Raw genomic sequence first — 21,745 nt, forward strand, 5'->3', positions numbered from 1 at the left:
TCATTATATGAACTTCTTTCCCGGGGAGTTTTTTCACCTGACTTTTCAGTAAATGTGAAAACTTACATATTCTTACAGTTTTTCCAAACTATTAGAGTTTAATTCTGTGTGCCGATCTTGTATGTACAAGGTTCATGGAGCTTACAGTGCATTTTTCATATGTACCTTGAGTGATATGAGAGAATGAAACCATTCCCAATTCTGATATTCATAGGGTATTTCTCAGGAAGAGGGCTGATGTCTTCACAATGGAACTAACAAACTGAAGGCCTTACCACAAATTTAGATTCAAAGGCTTTCTCCACTCTGATTCCTCCAATCTTCCAAAAACAGGAAAATCTGAAGGCTATGACACATTTCCTATCTTCTAAGGTTTTCTGTGCAGTGTGAGCCTTTTCAATGTGTTGATGAGGGAATGGGAAGAGTAAATTTTTTTTAACCACATTTCTTACATTTCAAGTTGGCTTTATTTTTCATTTATTTGATCTATTTAATTTTCTTTACTTTGAGATGGGTCTCCCTGTCTCCAGGCTGGAGTGGGCAGGGCAGAATCCTCCGGCTCACTGCAACATCCGCCCTCCTGGGTTTCAAGCGATTCTCCTGCCTCATGCCTCCTGAGTAGCTGGGATCAACCCAATGATACCACACCCCAGCTAATTTTTGTATTTTAAGTAGAGACGAGGTTTTCACCATTGCTTGGCGGGATGGTCTCAATCCCTTGACCTCGTGTCCGCAGTCAGTATGGCTTTCCTTCCCAAACCCCCGTGCTTTTTATGTCCTTGAACAGAACTAAACACGACTGAAATGTGCCACCAAGCCCAGTTAATTATTTCTCCTCTTTTTTTTTTTTTTTTCTATTTTTGAGACTCGAGTCTCGCTCTGGGGTCGTCCAGGCTGGCGTTGCAGTGTGCGATCTCTCGCTCCCTACAAAGCTCGCCACCGTTCACAACCCTTCACTCCTGCCTCATCCCCGTGGAGCGAGGTGTGAGCCAGCTTGCCCAGCATTATTTTATTTTTTGTAGAGACAGGGTTTCACCATGTTGCCCAGGTGTTTCACATTGTTTTAATTCGGGCTGGTTATGAACTCCTGGGCTCAAGCAATTCACACACCTTGGCCTCCCAAAGTGCTGGGATTAGGCCGAGTCACTACACCCCAGACTCTATATCATGACTTCTTTCATGGCGAGTAAGGAGTGTAGGCTTTACCGCATCTCTTACATTCATAGGGTTTTTCTCCAGTATGAATTCTTTCGTGGAGGTGAAGGGAACTGAGGCGACTGAAGGCTTGGTCACATTGTTTACATTCATAGGCTTTCTCTCCAGTATGAGTATTTCTATGGTTACAAAGGAACTCAAATGACTAAAGGCTTTGCCACATTGTTTCCATTCAGGGTCTCTCTCCAGTATGAATGCTTCCATGGTCATGAAGGGAAGTGGAACAGCTGAAGGCTTTATCACATTTGGTACTAAGGTCTTTCTCCAGTGAGTCCTTTCAATGCACTTCGTAAAATAACAAGACAATCTGAATGTTTTTCCCACATTCCTTACATTCCTAGGGTTTCCCTCCAGTGTGAGTTCGTTCATGTATAGACAAGAACCGGGAAACAGTGAACGCTTACCACATTGTTTACATTTATAGGGTTTCTCTCCTGTGTGAGTTCTCTGATGTCTTTCAAATGAATTGAGAAAATAAAATGCTTTCCCACATATCGTACTTTTATAACTGGATTTCCACTGTGCGTTATCCTGTGTCTTCTAACACCTGGAACAGAAACGAAGAATTTCCCACACTGTTCACATTTATATTGCTTCTTTCCATATGGTTTGTATCCTGAGTGAGCTAGGATGTGCCTGTTAAGGAGGGAATGATGTACAAAGACTTTTCCACAAACACTACATTCACATTGTTTTAATCCAGTAGAAATGTTCTCATTCAGATCAAGATTTGGAATTTGGCTGACAACTTGTCCATACTGACTACCTTCTTTGCTTTCACACAGTCTCTGTACCACATGATTTCTGTAAAAAAATGACAAGCACATTATTATTGGTTGGTTTAATAACTTTCTACTTATTAATAGGTCTTGGACTTACACTGCTACCAATACCAAGGAAAATGCATTATGATTATGATTATGATTATTATTATTATTTCTTTTTTTGCCAGATCGAATTATTTGAAAGTAAATGGGTTACTACTGAAAACACAGCTACCACCTGCATGGCTATGACCAAATTAGTAACATTCATATACACAATTTTGTAGTGCTATTTTCAAGTAAACTGTTTTCCAAACACTGACTGCTACACTGAAGTACGTTACATTTTGGGTGGAAGTTTTCTAAAAAATATATAAATTTCAAGTGACTCTTATTTGTTTTGATTGCTTGTTTTTAAGTTCATAACATGCTAAGATTCCTTCAGAGGACTTTATTTCCTCTTCTCAGTGCAAATTATCTTATATCTTTCCCAGGTTTTTCAAAGTGATCTTCAATATTCTGGTCTTTCCATTTGTTTCCTAAAATGCAGACCCACAAAATTATCACAAATTATTACAAACTACAAAAACATTACTAGATTTAATGTTCATTGTACACAGTGCCCATGCCTGATTTCTTCACCAAATCATTCCCTTGCCACATTCCAAATCACAAACAGCACTGATGATAGGGAAATGCTTCTGTAATTAAGTGAAATGTGTTGCCATTCTCACCTACAGAAGCCAGGTTCCTGCAGGTTTCCTGCATCACTTCTCTGTAGAGATTCTTCTGAGAAGAATCTAGCAAAACCCATTCCTCCTGGGTAAAGTTCACAGCCACATCCTCAAAAGTCATGGAGTCCTAGAACATTCCACACATGTGGATAGAAGGATGGGTGAGACTGACAGCACTGAGAATCTATACTCAATCAATAAGCTGTTTACATGATTCTAAAATTTTCAAGCATTTATTCTATGACTCAATTGTCACAACTCTTACTCTGTTCACACATACTCCCTCCCACACAGCAGTACTAATGCTAGAATTGAACTATTCAAAAACGCAACAGCAAAGTAGAAACACCCATCTCATTAGAATCCAGGGAGTAAGATGTGCTGCTAGGAGTTAACTTTCAACTTCACTTTGTACATTTCTAGTATCTGTCATAATAAAAGCCTACCTGATGTGCTTAAGGGAGTTAATATTACCAGTCCTGAGACTACTTATTCTTAAAACCACCTGCTCGCAAAGTTCCATCTTTGTTTGTATTAGTAACTTACGTTTTGAAAGGGATTCCACGAACCCAAGTAATAAGAATGACCCACTGCATCTAAATGGCTTATGCAATATATTTGCCAAAACTTTTTCTGCGAAGGTCAATTATTTTGTGTCACTGCAGTGGTGCTTAGGGAACCAGCCACCAAAACACAGTCTGAACACAAAGTGTTCAATGAATTTCCCTGGTAGACAATGTTTTACATGTGCTGTCGCTTGTTAACTGGGGAGTTGAGCCCATTCCATGTGATTACACCGAGACAGTAGGCTCATTAAATTTAATTGAGTAGTAAATAAAACCAGTAATTGATATTTAACAACATGAATACAACAATTTTTAAAATTTCTATTGCACAATGTCAAGGCAGAAAGGAATAAGAGGAAATACGACATATGTTTTTTAAAATGACACTAATGTCACCACTTCCAGATGCTATTCCTATGAAATCGCATAAATTCCCAAATCAGAGATTTTTTTAGGAAAGAAAAACTACTTTTTCATACATAGTAAAAATGACAAACGTCTAACGCTTTTTCATCATTAAAAAAAGAGTGATGGCTTGTCTAACATACTTCTAAGATTTTCAAATGAAAACACTCAGGACAGCACAGTATTAGCAGAGAGATGAGCAAGCAGACCAAGGGGAAAAAAAGTCTTAATGACGCAGCATTTATATGGAAAGTTGATGAATGATAAAGTAGGCACTGTAGAATAGAAAAAGAAATCACATGCACTTTAAAATATGAGGCAAACCAGGCTGGCATCTACTTGGGAAAATGCATTGTCTTCTTCTCTATTCCAGGAACCATAATCAACTTATTATGTATTCAAATATGAAAGATAAAACCAGAACACTTTCAGAAGTCATAGGAAGATTTTTCTTTTTACGAAGGATTAGGCAGAATTTCTTTTATGTAAGAAAACAGTGATAAAGGAACAGACACAACTCAACATATTAAAATTTAGGGAATAAAAAGAAAACAGAGTGGGCCAGGCAGTGGTGGCTCAGGCCTGTAATCCCAGCACCTTGGGATGGCTGAGCGGGCGATCACCTGAGGTCAGGAGGTTGAGACCAGCCTGGCCAACATGGCAAAACCCCGCCTTTTTGCTGTTTGTGTGTTTGTTTTTTGAGACAGAGTCTTGCTTTGTCGCTTGGGCTGGGGTGCAGTGGCAAGATCTTGGCTCACTGTAACCTCCACCTCCCGGGTTCAAGCAATTCTCTTGCCTCAGCCTCCCGAGTAGCTGGGATTACAGGTGCCTGCCACCAGGCTCAGCTAATTTTTTTGTATTTGTGGTAGAGACAGTTTTTCACCATGTTGGTCAGGCTGCTCTGGAACTCCTGAACTCGTGATCTGCCCACATTGACCTCCCAAAGTGCTGGGATTACAGGCATGGGCCACCGTGCCAGGCGTAAAAAACCGTGTTTACTAAAAATACAAAAATTAGCTGGGTGTGGTGGTGGGTGCCTATAATCCCAGTTACTCGGGAGGCTGACACAGGAGAATCACTTGAACCCGGGAGGCGGAGGTTGCAGAGATGGCGCCACTGCACTTCAGCCGGGCTACAGAGCAAGACAGTGTCTCCAAAAAAACAAAAAACAACACCAAAGAAACCCTCAGATATCCAGATAAGAGGATACAGATGTGTCCACTGTCATAAATTCTTCACCATGTTACAAGAGGGGAACTGACATTTTGGTGAATCTTTGTCAATCATCAATTTATCTATCACACTTTTATTTCACCAGTAACATTGACAAAGCTAAGTCCAATTCCATTGGAAATTACCCTTAAAAAGAACAGACCTTTAAAACTTACTACACTCACTCTGGGGAAGAAATAAATATGAATTTTTAGCAAATAAAATGCATCATTTTATCTTGCCTCTTTGGAAACTAGTATTTTTATCTTTCAAGCTGTACTGACAAAATGTATCTTACAGTCAATGAAAAACTGAAACTCAAATAAACGGACAAGCCTTTTCAAGGTAACAAACTCAGGGAGAGGCAGTGCAGACTCCAACACAGACCTTTCTAAGTGTCACGGCAGGCCATTCTATCCCTCGGGACACCCATCCTGTTCAGTAAAGTACTCAGTGACCACCTAGGAGGCACTGGCACTGCTCTTTGTCCTTCGTGTGCCTTAAGTGCATTTCAATATTCAGGTTCTTGCACATCCTCTCTGGGGTGGGTTTTGCTTGTCCTTTGGGACAGTTTTTCTCTCTTCACAAGTCTGAGACAATCTAGAGAACAGAAACCATTTCTGCCTTTTCCTCTCAATATCAGGATCCCATTGGCAGACCATCAATGTGTCTCCGAGGAATGAAAACTCCGGCTGGAGGAACAGTTTTAATGACCCAGCTTTAAAGACATTATGTTGTATTGTCCATTCATTTTAATGTCTTAAAATTTTAATACCCCTAAGGGGTCACCATTTTAGATGAAATTATACCAGGAGATTCCTCTAAGGCCAAGAGCATCCAGCTGCTCCCTGAGCGACTCTACCCCCACCTCAGGCTGTCCTTGGGGATGAGATGATGCGGGGCTGATACTCACTAGACCCTCCAATAGACATGGCCACTGTGGGTATCCTGGGTCATCCCCAGACAGTTCTAAAATGCCAGGACTAGGAAAAGACAGGAGGGTGGCTGAGGACACAACACCCTGTAAACTTTTCACGGGGGGGACTTCAACCTAAAGACATTTTGGTAACATGTACACTTAGGAAAGGTGAAAAGAAGAGAGGCACAAAGATTTTTTTTACCGTAGAGTGTCAGATGATTTATTCTCCGCTTTCCTCTCATGTAAAATGTTTGGAAACAGAAAAATATTTTGGCCAAGGTGGCTCACGCCTGTAATCCCGGCGCTTTAGGAGGCCGAGGAGGGCAATCAATTAAGGTCAGGAGTTCAGAACCAACCTAGCCAACAAGAGGAAACCCTGTCTCTACTAAACACACAAAAATTAGCTGGACATGGTGGTGGGCGTCTATAAGCCCAGCTACTTGGGAGGCTGAGGCAGGAGAATTGCTTGAACCCGGGAGTCAGAGGGTGCAGTGAGCTGAGACTGCACCATTGCACTCCAACCTGGTGACAGGGCGAAACTTCGTCTCAAAAAAAAAAAAAAGAAAAAATACACATACATGTGTGTGTGTATGTATATGTATGTATATATGTATATATGTGTATATATGTATATAGATGTATATATGTATATATATGTGTATACATATATGTATGGTTTGCTTCCTCATTCACCTTATCAAAGCCTCTCATTTACGCCCCTCCTGTGGACCCCAAACCACAAACCATGACTGCAGTACCCGGTTTATGAATCGCCGTTTGCTCAAACACACCGTTTAACGTTTTAACACAGCCTCAGATTAATTTTAGGGGGAGAAAGGTGGGACTGGAAGCTCCATGAACCACAGCTCCTCCCACGCTGGAACCCCTCACACCGAGTCGGGGCTCTCCCGGATCACCCTCCCGTGGTCACCGCACTACCTGGGTGGGGGAGGCGCGGGGTTCCGGAGAGGGCTCCGGCCGGCGCCCACAGGTACAGACAGGACGCAGGGGTCCCGCTGCCCGCGCCGCCCGGCCCTGCACAGAAGGGGACTGAGGCCCGGCTACGCCGCGGCGACTCGGTCCGCAGGTTCCGCAGCTGATGGCTGCTTCCAGCAGGTTTCAACCAGCCCTCTTCCCCACTTCGGGAAGCCAGGCGCAGTCCACTCACCATTCCTCGGCTTCCCGGGTGTCCTGGCGTCAGCTAGGGATGTCCCAATACCCGCAGGTCACACGGTGGCAGAGGCTGCTGCAGAGCCACCTGGGCCTCCCAGAGCCAAGAAGTAGCAGCGGAGACTAACAGAAAGAGCCTACGCTGGCGAAGGCGAGACAAAGCGCCCGCCCGCCAGATCCTGGAAGCCGCCCTCTCCTTTCCCGCGGCGCGCCTGATTGACGGGTCCCCACTCCAGCGTCCCTGATTGTATGGGGCTTCAGGCCCCGCCCCCTCAGGCCCAGAGTGACAGGAGATTGCGATCTCACGTGAGGCTGGATGAGGCCAGAATGACCGTTTTGGCCTAGCGGTTTATAGGGGGTGCGTCCTTCCTGCCCTGGGATCTGACCACGGAAGGAGGACATTCGCATTTAACCTTGTATACAAGGTTATAGCTATCTGTGCATAATATAGATATAAAATTGCAAGCAATATAATGACAATTCTGTAACTGCTCAGTGGGTTCACCTTCCCCACTACCTAGACAGAGCCGGTTTCTCAAGAGGGGGGAATAGCAATAGGGAAGGAGTAATTCACGCAGAGGCGGCTGTGCGGGAGACCGGAGATTTTATTTTATCTTTTTATTTTATTTTATTTATTTTATTTTATTTATTTTTCTGAAACAGAGTCTTGCTCTGTCGCCCAGGCTGGAGTGCAACCTCGGAGTTTTATGATTATTCAAATCAGTCTCCCTGAGCATTTGGGGATAAGAGTATTTAGAAAGTTTATTTTGCCAGGGTTCAGGATGCTTATGCATGACACAGCCTCAGGATGTCCTGATGACAGCTGACCCAGGTGGTCAGAGCACAGCTTGGTTTTGTTGGAGATAAATGCTCGGTGCCCCAAAGTGAAACCAGCACTCAAGTAAAAGTTTTATCAGCAACCCAATTTACCTCTGCGGAAGCGTGCAGCTCGCATCAATCACAATCGCAAGAGCACTAAACAAAGGAAAGCCGGGGTTTTTATTCCTAACGCAATCCCTACCTCTGGCATGGGCTGGGGCCAGACCTCGAGATCTACACTGACCCCGTTGGCTATTTGTGAATACTTTCCCAGATAAGGAAGGGGGAAGGGAGTCGTGAGTTACAACGGTGGGACGTGTGGTTTCGAAGGGAGAAATGGGTGCAGAGCAGGTAACCAAGGGAACAGATGTGAGTGATTGATTAGAACTGACGGGAAGGTTGTTTACAGTACCTAAGGGCAAGGAGGCATGGAGAACAAGAAAGTTGGGTTCGACAACAAAACACAAGAACGTTAACATGCCAAACCTTGGAAGAGAAACTGTATCTGACAGTTTTACACATTTTAGGGAGAAAGGAGACATCAATCAACATATGTAAGATGAACACTGGTTTGATCCGGTACAACCAGAAGCAAAAGTGGGTCAACTCAATGCCAGGAGGGGGCTTCCAAGTCACAGGTAGGTGAGAGACGAACGGTTGCATTCTTCTTAGTTTCTGATGAGCCTTTCCAAAGGGGTCAATAAGATATGCATTCGCCGGGCGCGGTGGCTCAAGCCTGTAATCCCAGCACTTGGGAGGCCGAGACGGGCGGATCACAAGGTCAGGAGATCGAGACCATTCTGGCTAATACGGTGAAACCCCCGTCTCTACTAAAGAATACGAAAAACTAGCCGGGCGACGAGGCGGGCGCCTGTAGTCCCAGCTACTTGGGAGGCGGAGGCAGGAGAATGGCGTGAACCTGGGACTGGGAGGCGGAGCTTGCAGTGAGCTGAGATCCGGCCACCGCACGCCAGCCTGGGCGACAGAGCCAGACTCCGTCTCAAAAAAAAAAAAAAAAAGGTATGCATCCTTCTCAGTGAGCAGCAGATGACTGAATAGAATGGGAGACAGGTTGGCCCTAAGCAGTTCCCAGATTGACTTTTTCCTTTATCTTAGTGATTTGGGGGACACAAAATATTTTCCTTTCCAATTTCCCCCTTTTGTTTTAAAAATCTTTTGGAGAAAGCATTTTAGAAGAAAATCAGTCTCTGGTGTCAGGTTTTGTCTGACTTCTCATGGAGTAGCTGGGATTACAGGCGCGTGACACCACACCTGGCTAATTATTATTATTATTATTATTATTACTTAATTTTTTTGGTAGAAACGGGGGTCTCCCTCGGTTGCCCAGGCTGGTCTCTGGTGCCCAAGGCCGGGGTGCCCCTAATCTCTACAAATAATCCAGTGAAGGAACACCAGAGCGTGGAAAGCCGAGGACGACCGACAAAGGACTCCCAAGTAGGTTTTCACTTCAAGCTCTAGGGTAAGCAGGACGCTCGGAGAATTCCAGGGAAACCGGGAAAATGTGGGTCGAGCTGAGAGTGAGTTCGCTAATTACTTAAGCCTTGTGCGGCAGTTACTGCGCCGCGGAGGGGTAATTGTGAGGACCCAAAATCTCACATCTTTGTTCCATCTGGTAGACAAGTATTCTCCTTGGTTCCCGGAATATGGAACCACGAATGTAAAAGATAGGGACAAGGTCGGATCAGACTTAAAACGATCATAACAAGAGGGCCACGATATTCCTGTCTCTGCTTGGTCTGTGTGGTCGGCACTGGAGCACTGGAGCCCTTCCACACTGAGGACGAGAAGGAGGAGTTTCAGGATGACATAGGAAAGTTGAATAATCAGGAGTCTAATTATCAGCAAAGTGAACCATGACAGTCTAGTTTTAAAAAGGGCGAGAAACGAGAAGGTATGTATGTATGCTAATCTCCAAAAACGTAGAAAAGAAACTGTGCCGCCTACTGCGCCTTTAGGGGAAGGTCTGGAATGGCCACCCCCAGGCCAGCCTCAGGAATTTTTGGAAGGGGAGCCTGAGATGCCCATTGTTGCAGGCCCCGCCAGTAACTATGGCGAAGGGAAGCTTCAGGCTTGTCCAACAGCCAATTACCATAAGGGAATGATCCAGGCTTGCCCACCTGCTAACTATGTAGAGGAGTGCTGTGAGCCGGTCCAAATACAAATTATGGCACAAGGACAATCCAGGCATCCATTTGCCAGGCACAAGAAATGGGGAATTTGAATGCTTGGCAGTTTCTGGTCGTTATTTCACCAGCTGAGGAGGCTAGAGAACTTGCTCAAGCATGCTGGGAGCCATTTCCTTTTAAAATATTAAAAGACTTAAAGCAAACAATTGGACAATATGGGCCACATTCTACTTACGTTCATTCCTTGTTACAATGTGTGGCTTATAACAGACGTTGAATACGTATGGATTGGGAGGCATTAGCCCGATCCACCCTGTCCCCCTCTGAATTTCTCCAATTGAAAACCTGGTGGACAGATGAAGCAACAAATCAGGCATGCAGAAATGCTCAAGACCAAGGTCCCGTTAATATCACATCTGATCAATTGCTTGGAGTCGGACAGGCACGGAGTACTCTAAATCAACAGATAGTAATGGGTGATAAGGCTGTTGATCAGCTCAGAACTACATGCCTAAGAGCCTGGGAAAAAATTCACGATGCTAGTTCTGCTTATCCTTCTTTTAACACAGTTCAACAGGGTCCAAGGGAGCCTTTTCCAGATTCTATCACTCCTTTGCTGGATGCGGCTCAAAAGGCTATTTCCAATTCTCATGCCAAGAAAGTGATTGTTCAGCTGCTTGCTCATGAAAATGTTAATACAGAATGTCAGGCAGCAATTAGACCTATTAAGGGATTGGCAGATCTAAATGAGGAAAAACTTTAAGTGAATACATTAAAGTCTACGATGGCATTGGGGGGCACTTATATAAGGCCAGCCTCCTTATATAAGGCCAGGGGGAGAGAGGGGAATGCTATTACTCCCCATATCATGGGGGGGTTCCTCACCCCCTGCGATGAGGATCGTAACAGCGAGGGGGAGAGAGAGGGTTGCTATTACTCACCATTACGATGTGGATCGTAATCATTACTCCCCCTGCAATGTGTGTCCATTACTAACAATCTCCTTTGTTCAGGATATTAGGAACAATTTCACAGTTTTTGTGTACACAGCCTGCGATAGGAGAAGAATACCATCCTTCTCCTATCGCACCTCCAGATATTAGGAACCATACCACACAATGGGTGCACACTTTTTGGGAGATTTGGGGTAATGTCCTCCTGTGTTTCCCTGAATATTTGGAGACATATCACAGGGTGGCTGTACACCCACTACTCTCTTGGCAGGAACATCATACTTTACCTACTGGAAATTAGGAGCAATATCACAGACTGGGTGTCAAGCCACTGTCATATTAGAAGTAATATCATGCTCTCCCCCACAAGTTATGAGGAACAATAACACAGCAGGGTGTGTACCTTCTCCGGTAGTGGGAGTAGTATCATCATCTCTTCCTTTAGATGACAGTGTAGCAGGACGACCCGCAGACAAAACTCCTCAGACACCGGATTAAAGAAGGAAGAGGTTTTTTATTCGGCCGGGAGCATCGGCAGACTCACGTCTTAAGAACCGAGCTCCCTGAAGAAGAAATAAGTGGCCTTTTTGGGTCATGATAAATCAAGCATGCGTGGAAAACGTGACGAGGGGCTACATGCATCAGCTAACAGAACAAAAAGTTTTGCAGTGTTTTCTCATACAATATCTGGAATTTACAGATAACACTAGTAGTTTTGGTCAGGGGTTAATATTATCATTATTATTTTAACCACCAGGGCCAGGTGGTGGTGCCAAGGTTGTCTAGCTATTTATCTTACTTCTGTTTCTTTCCAACTTTTTGCTTTCTCCCCCTTCTCCTGTCTTATAAACTAGGGAAAAGGGGAGACGGGGAAAAGCTGGGAAAGAGCAGAAGCGGTGGTCTCATTCTATAGTGACACACCCCAGCTGAGGCAGGGCAGGTGCACCCCTCTCCTCATAGGCTGCCCACCTGGCCTCGCCTTGGCCTCACCATTGTGGCAGCCCCGGTGCTGCTGCAGGCAGGGTGTGCTGCTCCCAGGCCCCAGGCGCTTGGGGACTTGTCTGGAAGGGGGCAGAGCACCCATGCTCACTCAGCATCACCAGCATGCAGGTTCACAGGCCTGGCACTTGGCACACGAGGGACCAGTACCCCCATGGTAGCCTTGTGGGGGCACTCTTTTGTACTTGGCACAGGGAAACCGATGCTTCAACAAGAATGACCAGCCCCTCTGCTGGCAAAGAGGAGAGAGGAGGGCCTGGCTCAGCCCAAGTCCTCTGTGACCCCGTAACCTGCTTCCCTGATGCAGCTGGAGGAAAGACAGCTGTGCCTGTGCTCAGCACAACCCTCTCATCCTCCCACCTAGCGACAAACCATAATAATGGCACAGATGATACGTCCCCAGAATCGAGACCTGCCAGGGTCTGGACTGAGCTCTCACTGTGAACCCAGGAGATGGCGGGAAAGGAGGTGAAAGCTATGAAGCCCTTTCCTGTTACCACAGAGACTGACCCCAGGGAGCACTGCCCAGCCTGCAGCTGGCTCAGGGACTGGGTAGAGAGAGGGATGAGACCCATCCAGGCTCCAGGCAGTCCCTCTCTGTGCCTGCTGAGGCCCTGCAGGTGCCCTCTGTTCAGTGAGCGTCAGTCCCCTTCCTCCATCCAGCAAATGGGAAGGTGGTGTCTAAAGTGTGCCTATGAGAAAACTGGGCTGCTGTAAAAATAACTTAATGTCCAATATCCCTGTCCCTGCACCCTGACAAAGCCTGTGTTGGGCCACCGGCCTGCCTCCTGGCCTGTGGTTCTGCCAGGTAATGACGGGATCGCAGCACCTCTGCCCTCGACCACCTGACCAGAAAGTCACCCCACCTGGCTGCTCATGGGAGCGAGGCTGAAGCCAGGGCACTGGCGCAGGAGTCATCCCCTGAGGGCCTGGGGAGCCATGCAGAGTAACAGACACCGTTCAGTATATTCAGGCAAAAAATGAAAACATTGTTTTGAAAATAGACCCCCAACATTATCATCTATGCATCTGAAGGCGGAACCCGCTCTGCATGTCCAAAATGGGCATTTACTACACTGAGGAGTTCAGCAAAATTTCTATTAAGTTGGTGCACAAGGTTTTGCACCAGCCTCACAGAAGAGTCTGAAGGAATTTTAATATCTTTATCCCAGGCCCCCCGGCCCATTTCCAGGGAAGCCCACGGGTACAGTGTGTTCCTCCCTCGTCCTGGGATTGTGACTGTTTCTTGAATGGTCATCCTTCATCTTCTCCATACTGAGGTGATTTTTACCTCTCAGAGTCTGTGGGAGGATTCAATGACAGGAGGAAAATGGTGTCAGTCAAAGCCAGTTCCCAGCCTCCCCTTCCCCAGGGGTCTGATGTCTGGAAGGACAGGACACAGAGGGACCCAGCCCCGGATGTGCCATCCCTTACAGGCTTAGCTCCCCCAGCCTCAGCTTCTGTGCCAGATGCAGGTGTGTGCAGGAAGCGATGCAGCCATAGGGTCTGTGTCCAGGCATCCACAGGTTGCATGCCTTGTGGGGAATGTGGGTTCATCTCCCGCTTTCCCACAAGGGTCATTTCCTTTCTTGTCAGAGACTCACCCGTTGCCACACCAGGGCAAAAACTTTTAAAAGTCAGAAAAGCTTTGTGTTTCTGTGCCAGGGTCCCAGCCAAGACCCCCAAGGACCCAGGGGAACTCCTGCCTATGCCGTCAGCTGTGCTTCTCATCACCACCCACGAAATCTCCTCTAATGAGCATGAATGGGAGGAAAGTCAGCATAGGCCTTCTCAGCATTTCTGTTGTTACTGAGCTCTTTCTATGGGCCAGGCACTTCACACGCATTATTTAATATTGTAAGGGTACATTTAACAAATGAATTATTCTTGTTGTGAAGAGGGAGACGTTTTCCCCATGTTCCTAGAGCATTTTTGACCCAGTGACTACGAATCTTTTCTCATCTTTCCATATGTAGATAAATCTTGGTAAAGATAAGCCACCTACTAATTTTACAACCCAAAAATGTTATGCAAATGTCGGGGATGCATCCCTTTTTGAAATATAAGCATCTGAGAAGGCAGCACCACACACTCCCTATACCTGTGGGCTTTAACCTAAGAACCTGATGGTTGCAGCTGGAACCATCTGCTAGCAGGGACGGTAATTGAAGTTTTATTATTCCCTGGATAAAGGCAATCGACTAAAGCAAAATGTTGCCTGGATTCCCGAGTGAGTTTAGGATGAACTTTATAAAACATGCAGTAAAGGGCACTGTTGAGCTTCTTATGGGAAGACAAGGGGCCATGAATCCTGACAGCTTATGAATATCGTGGTTAAATATATGGGAGTCGGCCAGGCGCGGTGGCTCACGCCTGTAATCCCAGCACTTTGGGAGGCCAAGGTGGGCCTCCCAAAGGTTAAGAGATTGAGACCATCCTGGCTAACATGGTGAAACCCCATCTCTACTAAAAATACAAAAAAAAAAAATTAGCCGGGCGTGATGGCGGGCGGCTGTAGTCCCAGCTACTCGGGAGGCTGAGGCAGAATGGTGGGAACCCGGGAGGCGGAGCTTGCAGTGAGCCGAGATCGCACCACTGCACTCCAGCCTGGGCCACAGAGGGAGACTCCATCTAAAAAAAAAAAAAATAGTTGCTGGGATTTCTGTGTGTGCTCTCTTCACAGGTGGGCTGCAACACGCTGTAGTTAGATGTGCTTAGTCATTAACAAAACTGCCTCCTTCCTTTTCTGTTCTGTGGAGAGACCTCTGCCTTGCTAGGGATTTATCTCCCCAACAGCTCTCATTAGAGTCCTGTAAGGAACTGCTCCCACTGTCTTTGTTCACAGGTGAGAAGCCTGAGCTAGGAAGGCCCATGTGAGCAGGCTAGTGGGTATCAGAACGCAGTTAACTTCCTGAGCCACCGTGGACCCCAGGCCTTCCAGATGCCCTTGCTGGCAGCATCTGTGGTGTCCTTCAGGTTCCTGTGACTTGATCTAAAGTTGTGTAGCTGGAGAAAGCCTGCAGAGGAGGTGCTTTGTAAACTGGGAAGTGCTATGGAAGATTTAAGAGAGAAGAAATGCCAATGAAATGTGTCATCTCAGGCATTTGTTGATGGTCTGAGGAGTGAAGCTGTGATAAGCCCTGGGCCACCTGGAAGCCCTCCCTGCTGACTGCCCATAGCGGCCGGGACACCAGGTGAGCATCCTACCTGACTGTCCTGTAAAAGGGAAGCCACATCTGACTGCTGCAGGGAAACCAATGATTGTGTCATCAAAATCTTAAGGAGAAGGCTAGGCCAAGACTTCAGGAGACAGATCCAAGAGGGTCCTGAATGGGAGGACCCTGGGTGAGGGAAGACCCCTGTTCCTGCCATCAGTTAGAAGTGAGATGAGATTGGAGGTAACCAAGGAAACTCCAAACTCTTTAGTTTTAAAACTGATATTTGGCCATGACCTGATTTTGAAAAGCCACAAGGTAAGGCCAGGTGTAGTGGCTTACGCCTGTAATCTCAGCACTTTGGGAGGCTGAGGCCAGCAAATTGCTTGAGCCTGGGAGTTTGAGACCAGCCTGGACAACATGGTGAAGCCCTGTCTCTACAAAAAGTAAAAAAATTAGCTGGGTGTGGTGGTGTGTGCCTGTAGTCCCAGCTGCTTTAGAGGCTGAGGTGGGAGGATTGCTTGAGCCTGGGAGACAGAGGTTTCAGTAAGATGGTGCCACTGCTCTCCAGTCTGGGCGACAGAGTGAGACTCTGTCTCAAAAGAAAAAAAAAAAGTCACAAAGTGTATCTTTCTGGAGAGAACATTTGTTTTTGGCTAATAGTGTTTCTTCCTCATCATCCAGTGATTTCTAAGTAAAAATATGCACATATACCCATGACTTTCTGAAAATGGCTAATGCTTCTCAGCCCTGGCTCATGTTAGCATCACTCGTTAGAGTGGGCTGGCACTGGCCTGGCCCCAACTCCAGAGATTCTGTTTAGTTGGTGGGCCCCTGACATGGGTGTTTTAAAACCCTTCTAGGTGATTTTTTTTTTTTTTTTTTTTTTTTTTTTTTTTTTTTGAGTGCAGTGGCACAATCTCGGCTCACTGCAACCTCTGCCTCCCGGGTTCAAGTGATTCTCCTGCCTCAGCATCCCAAGTAGCTGGGACTATATGCACATGCCACCATGCCTGGCTAATTTTTGTATTTTAGTAAAGCCGGCGTTTCACCATATTGATCAGGCTGGTCTCGAACTCCTGACTTCAGGTGATCCATCTGCCTCGGCCTCCCAAAGTGCTGGGATTACCTGCGGGAGCCACCGCTGGGAAGGAGACCCACTGCTCACTGCCCAGGGGCAAAGGCTGTGCAGATGGAAGGGCCAGGCTAGAGGAGGTGACCAGCCTAATAAGTGATTGGTGAGTGGCAGAGCGGTGCCAGAATCTCAATCTGTCCTGACTCCAAAATCTTTCAGAATCCCAAAATCACGCAAATTACCTTAAAGGCCATGAGGCTTCCGCAGACCATGCATGGGTCTTATATCCTTGGCTGGGCGCTCTCATTTGATCTTCACTGCAGTCCTATGAAACTGGCACCTATACTTTGATCTCCATTTTCTAGATGAGAAAAATGGAGACTTTGCCATATGAAGTAACGTGCCCAGCAACACACAGCCAGGAGGGAGCCCAGGAAGCCTGGCGCTGGAGGCGCCCCTGCGTGAGCTGCAGCGCTGAGATGTGCTGTGAGTATAACATTCTCACCGGATTTTGAAAATGTAGTGCTAAAAAGTAAAACATCTAATAAATAATTGTTCATATTTATTAATCGGTTAAATGATAATATTTTTGATATTCTGAGTCACAAATCAATCTCATGTCTTTTTGCTTTTTCAAAGTGGAAACTGGAAAATCTAAAAATGTGGGCTGTGCCTTCTTCCCCGTGGACAGCGCTGCTCGAAGCCTGCCCCTCCCCGCGCTCAATCCGGGACGCTGGCGTTTCTGTGCCGCCGCGCCAGGCAGGGCTCGGGCTTTCAGTCCGGGCGTCTGTCCAGTGCCTGCCCGATCCTGAGGAGGCGCTCCAGGTGCCGAGAGCCCATTCCCAAATCTGAAGAATGGGCGAGGCACTCTCCACACAGAGAAGCGTCAGCACAGCGCGAGGGAGGCGGCGCGGGAGCGGGGTCCGGGTGGGGGGACGGCGGGGGCGCACGCGGCGCTCCGGGGGAGCGGGGTCCGGGTCGGGGGAAGGCGAGGGCGCACGCAGCGCCCGGGGGAGCGGGGTCCGGGTGGGGGGACCGCGAGGGCGCACGGGGCACTCCGGGGGGAGCGGGGTCCGGGTGGGGGACGGCGAGGGCGGACGCCGCGCTCGGGGAGGCTTGCCCAGGGCCGATGCGCAGTCCAGACCCCCGGCGAACGGAAACGTTAGAACGTCCCTAGAATGTACACGAAATAAGCCAGGGAAGGGTCTGGGAGAGGAGCCGTGTAGAAAGGGATACAGGCTGGCAGCGAGCCGGCAGGCCGCCCCCGGACAGCGGCGCCGCACTAGGCTCAGGGGCTGCGGAAGGGGCCCGGGCCCCGCGGGGCTGCTCCTCCCTCTGGCCCCGCCCAGCCCCGCCCCAAGGCCGCCTGCTGCTGTCACCGCTGTCCTATGACACAGGACATATGTCCTATGATGTAGCTGGGCCATCACTATGAAAACACGGCAGTGCTTGAGTATTCAGTAGATCCAAGCGGCTGTTCAGAAAGTATGGGCCCCTCCACCGGTGCAGTCCGCAGAGCAGCTCTGGGGAGCCACACTGAGTCGTCCGTCAGCACGAGGAGACTGGTGGGCACCGGAAAATGGGGATGAGAAGGAGGGCGTTAAGGGGCGTTGGCGCAGGTGACAGGCTGCAGGTCAGCGCCCGAGGCTGCAGCACACTCCCACCCCGGGCCGGAAGGGCAGGGACTGCACGGGGACCCTGAGGACAGAGTGCAAGTGACCCCCTGTCTCATACCCCAGAGTAGCTTCTCACCGGCTCCCCAGCCAACCTCCTGGGTTTCAGGCAGATGGCCAGGGTGGGGGTGGGTCTGAAGGGAGACCCCAGCCAGGGCGTACTGGCTGTAGCCCCTAAACCCCTGCAGGTCTGTGTCGCTCCCCCAGCCACTCAGCCTCCCTAAACAAGGAAGCTGGAAGCTGACATCCCCGGGTGTGTTCAGCTGCCCAAAGCCACCAGCACCTTGTGTATTTCCCTCTTCCTGCTTGGCAGGAAGCAGCTGGAAGCCATCTCGTCTTTGAGACTGGCCCTTTCACGCCAAAGATGGCTGCACTCCACCAGGAAGGAGGAGCACAAGCCGCCTTGCGAGCCTGTCTTGTGTGGAAGAAACCACTTTCCTGGGAGACCAGAACTAAGTCACTTGACTCCTCTCAGCTGCAAGAAGAGTGGGCAGCCATGATGGGCACACCCTCGATTCCCAGCTGAGGCTGGCACGGTTGCTGCCCGGTGGGTGGGAGGACCCTGTGAGGGCCTGGGTCACCAGTGACCCCAGAGACTGCAGTGCACTCCAGGTAGGAAGTGTGCATTGCTCATCTCAGTCTTTCAGTGTCCTGGAATGCCTGGCAAAGACTCTGCTTTTAAACACAGGTTAAATGATGCCGCTCAGTCGATGGGAGCTTGTCATTTGGGCAGAAAGTGTGCAGTCCACTACTGGGGCTTCTGGGACTGGGAAATGGGAACACTCACATTTTGGGCTTGGAGAAAGATCCCAGTTACAACTGAAACGATTCTAAAGTACCAGGTTAGCTCATCTTCTAGCATTTTTTCCTCCTAAGTACAAAGCTGTAAAAGCATGAAAGATTTAGGCTCCTCTGCAGGGCTTGAGCCTTCAGAGGGGGGAGCGACCCACCCAACTAACCACCCCATATAAGCCGAGCGCGTGTCAAACTCTTCCCAAAAGAGCCGCGTGGCAGGACACCATCTAAGGGCAAAGGCTTTAGAGGTGGGTGAGTTACACTATGCTCAGTGGTGCTACGGGCCCGGAGCACTCCCATGGTCTCCCAAGCTTGTCAAGATCCTAGTTACCCAGAGTATTGACTGCCTACTGTTGGCACTAACTGCAAATACTTAAGTGAATGAGAAAGTCGTCATTCATCCCTTGGACAAGGAGGAAGCCCGATGGCACCCACTGTAGACTCTGCTCCCAGGTTGCCATCGTTCTGTTTATTGGCTCTCGAATAGTCGAAAGTCCACTTAATAATAAGGTCATCCAGTGCGTTTCTCCTTGTCATACACACAGCTATCGTGAGGGAACCTTGTAAGTGCCTTATTGAAAACCTGGGGCACTCTGGCTTTGTCACAGTGTTTCCCAAAGTGTGTTCCTCCCAACCGTTGGGCCTGGGAGCAACTCTGTGGAAGGAGGTTCTGTGGTGACATCACTTTGGAGAACTCTGAATATAAGATTCCTCTTCTGGAAAGTACCTTCATGTATCAACAGCTGTATGTCCCTTTGGAAATAAAACTGTTTAACAGAAAACTCCATTCCTTTTTTTGTGTAATATTAATTAACATCTGTGGTGGCAAAATAATAGCCCCTCAGAGATGTCCCTGTCACAGTTGCTGGAATCTGTGACTATAGTGGCTTATATAACAAAGGGGAAATCAAGGTTGCAGGGAAGATTAAGGTTGCCAACTAGCTGACCCCAGATAAGGAGGGTAGACTTGATGACTTAGGTTGGCCCAGTGGAATCACAAGGGTCCTCAAATGTCAGCGGAGAGATGATGATGGAAGCAAGGTCAGAGAGATTTAAAGATGCTGTGCAGCTAGCTTTGAAGATGGAGGAAGGGGCCACAGCCCAAGGACTGCTGCAGCCACTGGAAGCTGGAAGACACAGGATACAGATTCTCCCCTGGAGCCCCCAGAAGGAACGCAGCCCTGCTGACTCCTTGAGTTAGCCCAGTGAGATGCATGCGGGACTTCTGATCCCCAGGTCAAATGTCTAGTGTTGCATCCGCACGTTCGGGAGAGAATCGGGGGCCTAGACAACACACCAGACGTTTGACCTAGAGCTCAGATGGGGAGAGAGGGCAGGCATGAAGATACGGTCTGAGACCAACATGGAACTCAGGAACAACAGGCAGCATTTGCCTGCCTGAGACACTCACATCTGTGTGTGAGGTGCCCACGGCTTGAGCACACAGTCACCCTCCAAGTTGTCACGGAACCAACCACAGCAGCTGCTGGGAGCAGAAAGTCACGACCTTGTGCCCACTGTTGCTGCCATGCAAACTAGCAAACCAAGCCCCTCTTTCCCAGATCCTATTTTTAATATTTCTGGCAATGAAACAGCGTGTGCAACCCAAAGAAAATGTAAGTCACGTCCACGCATAACCTTGGATTCGAGCAAATCCCTTTTGAATGCTGTGCTCCTGTTTCTCCGTGTCCACCCACTCTGTGGAGAGCAGCCAGGCAGATAACGTGGGAACGTGGAAGTGGAAGCTGGAGACTCGTACCCCCACTTCCGGTAGTAACGATTTCTTCAGTTTTTCCAGCTAGAAAATAGGTGTCCTCTGGATGCTGGGGAGCTGCAACCAGGCTTGGGGGCCATGGTTGTCACCCAGCATCTGTGCCGTTTGCTTGTCACAGTTCTCCCAGAGCTGGTGCTTTTATCCAGGAGCTTCATTCCTAAGAATATTTATCTTACCCACTACTTAATTTTGGGTAAGAGACTCTTTCCAGAAAGAAACCATTTCTTATACTTTGCTAAATCATTATCAGTAGTCAGTGGCCTCCAACACCAGGCGCTCCACCCAGTGTCCATGGCTGACAGCCCTGCCAAGCCGGAGGCCCAGCATCTGCTCAGTGTGGCTCCAGACATTTGCAGCCTTGCTGACCTGGCAGGGGGCTCAGGGAAAAGCCACAAATAGGCTGTGTCCAGGAAGCTCCTCTGTTGGCTTGAGCACCATCTAAACTGAGCTCATTCAACAGAACAAAAGTGTCAAGCCAACATGTAGTTCCTTTATTCTCTTGCGTTTCCCAGACCCTGGCGTGTGCACTTCTGGGGGTGATGTAATAATTAGAGCACTCTGACGAAAAGTTTTTTTATTTTATTAATTGTACTGGTATTTATGATGTGAAAAGTAAAAACAAGGATCAGATGTAAAGTCAATTCAAAGAAAAATGTTAAGAAAAATAGAAACAAATCAGAGACGGCCATGACAAACATCACAAAGTTGTGCCCTGTGACTGATGCTGGGGCACCCGGATGGGGTGGAGGGTTCCTTTCCAGTACGTGGAGCAATGCCCAGTGAATACCTTCTCTCGGGGCACACGTGCACCTCTGCCCACTTGCTTCCATCCCTCTCCACCTCTGGACACTTTATCTCCTGATTAATTAAGTTTATCGGTAGAAGGGTCTCCTGCAACTCCCCCTGTTACACATCTCGCTGCGTCTATTTTTCCATATTCTTTTCCAGGAAAAGGCTGTTTGCATGAGAAAATTTGCATATTTCTCTGTGACTGTTATTCTCATGTAGCAAGTTTGCATTTGGCTTATTTCACTCAATATTGTATTGGAAGCATTTTCTATGGTGCATATTATCCCAAAATAATTTTCAACTGTAGAGGTTGGTTGTTTCCTGTTCTTTAAAAGTTGTAAAATCTTTTGGCTGGGCGTGGTGGCTCACGCCTGTAATCCCAGCATTTGGGAGGCCGAGGCAGGTTGATCACGAGGTCAGGAGATCGAGACCATCCTGGCTAACACGGTGAAACTCTGTCTCTACTAAAAATACAAAAAATTAGCCAGACGTGGTGGCAGACGCCTGTAGTCCCATCTACTCGGGAGGCTGAGGCAGGACAATGGTGTAAACCCGGGAGGCAGAGTTTGCAGTGAGCCGAG

The 21,745-nt window shown here is 47.9% G+C and overlaps 1 pseudogene; it reads right to left on the minus strand.

Moving 5' to 3' along the window:
- Nucleotides 1–1,093: 1,093 nt before the first annotated feature.
- Nucleotides 1,094–6,986, minus strand: LOC115898370 (annotated as a pseudogene).
- Nucleotides 6,987–21,745: the final 14,759 nt, after the last annotated feature.

The sequence above is a fragment of the Rhinopithecus roxellana genome, chromosome 6, assembly GCF_007565055.1.
Source record: "Rhinopithecus roxellana isolate Shanxi Qingling chromosome 6, ASM756505v1, whole genome shotgun sequence".
Lineage (NCBI taxonomy): Eukaryota > Metazoa > Chordata > Mammalia > Primates > Cercopithecidae > Rhinopithecus > Rhinopithecus roxellana.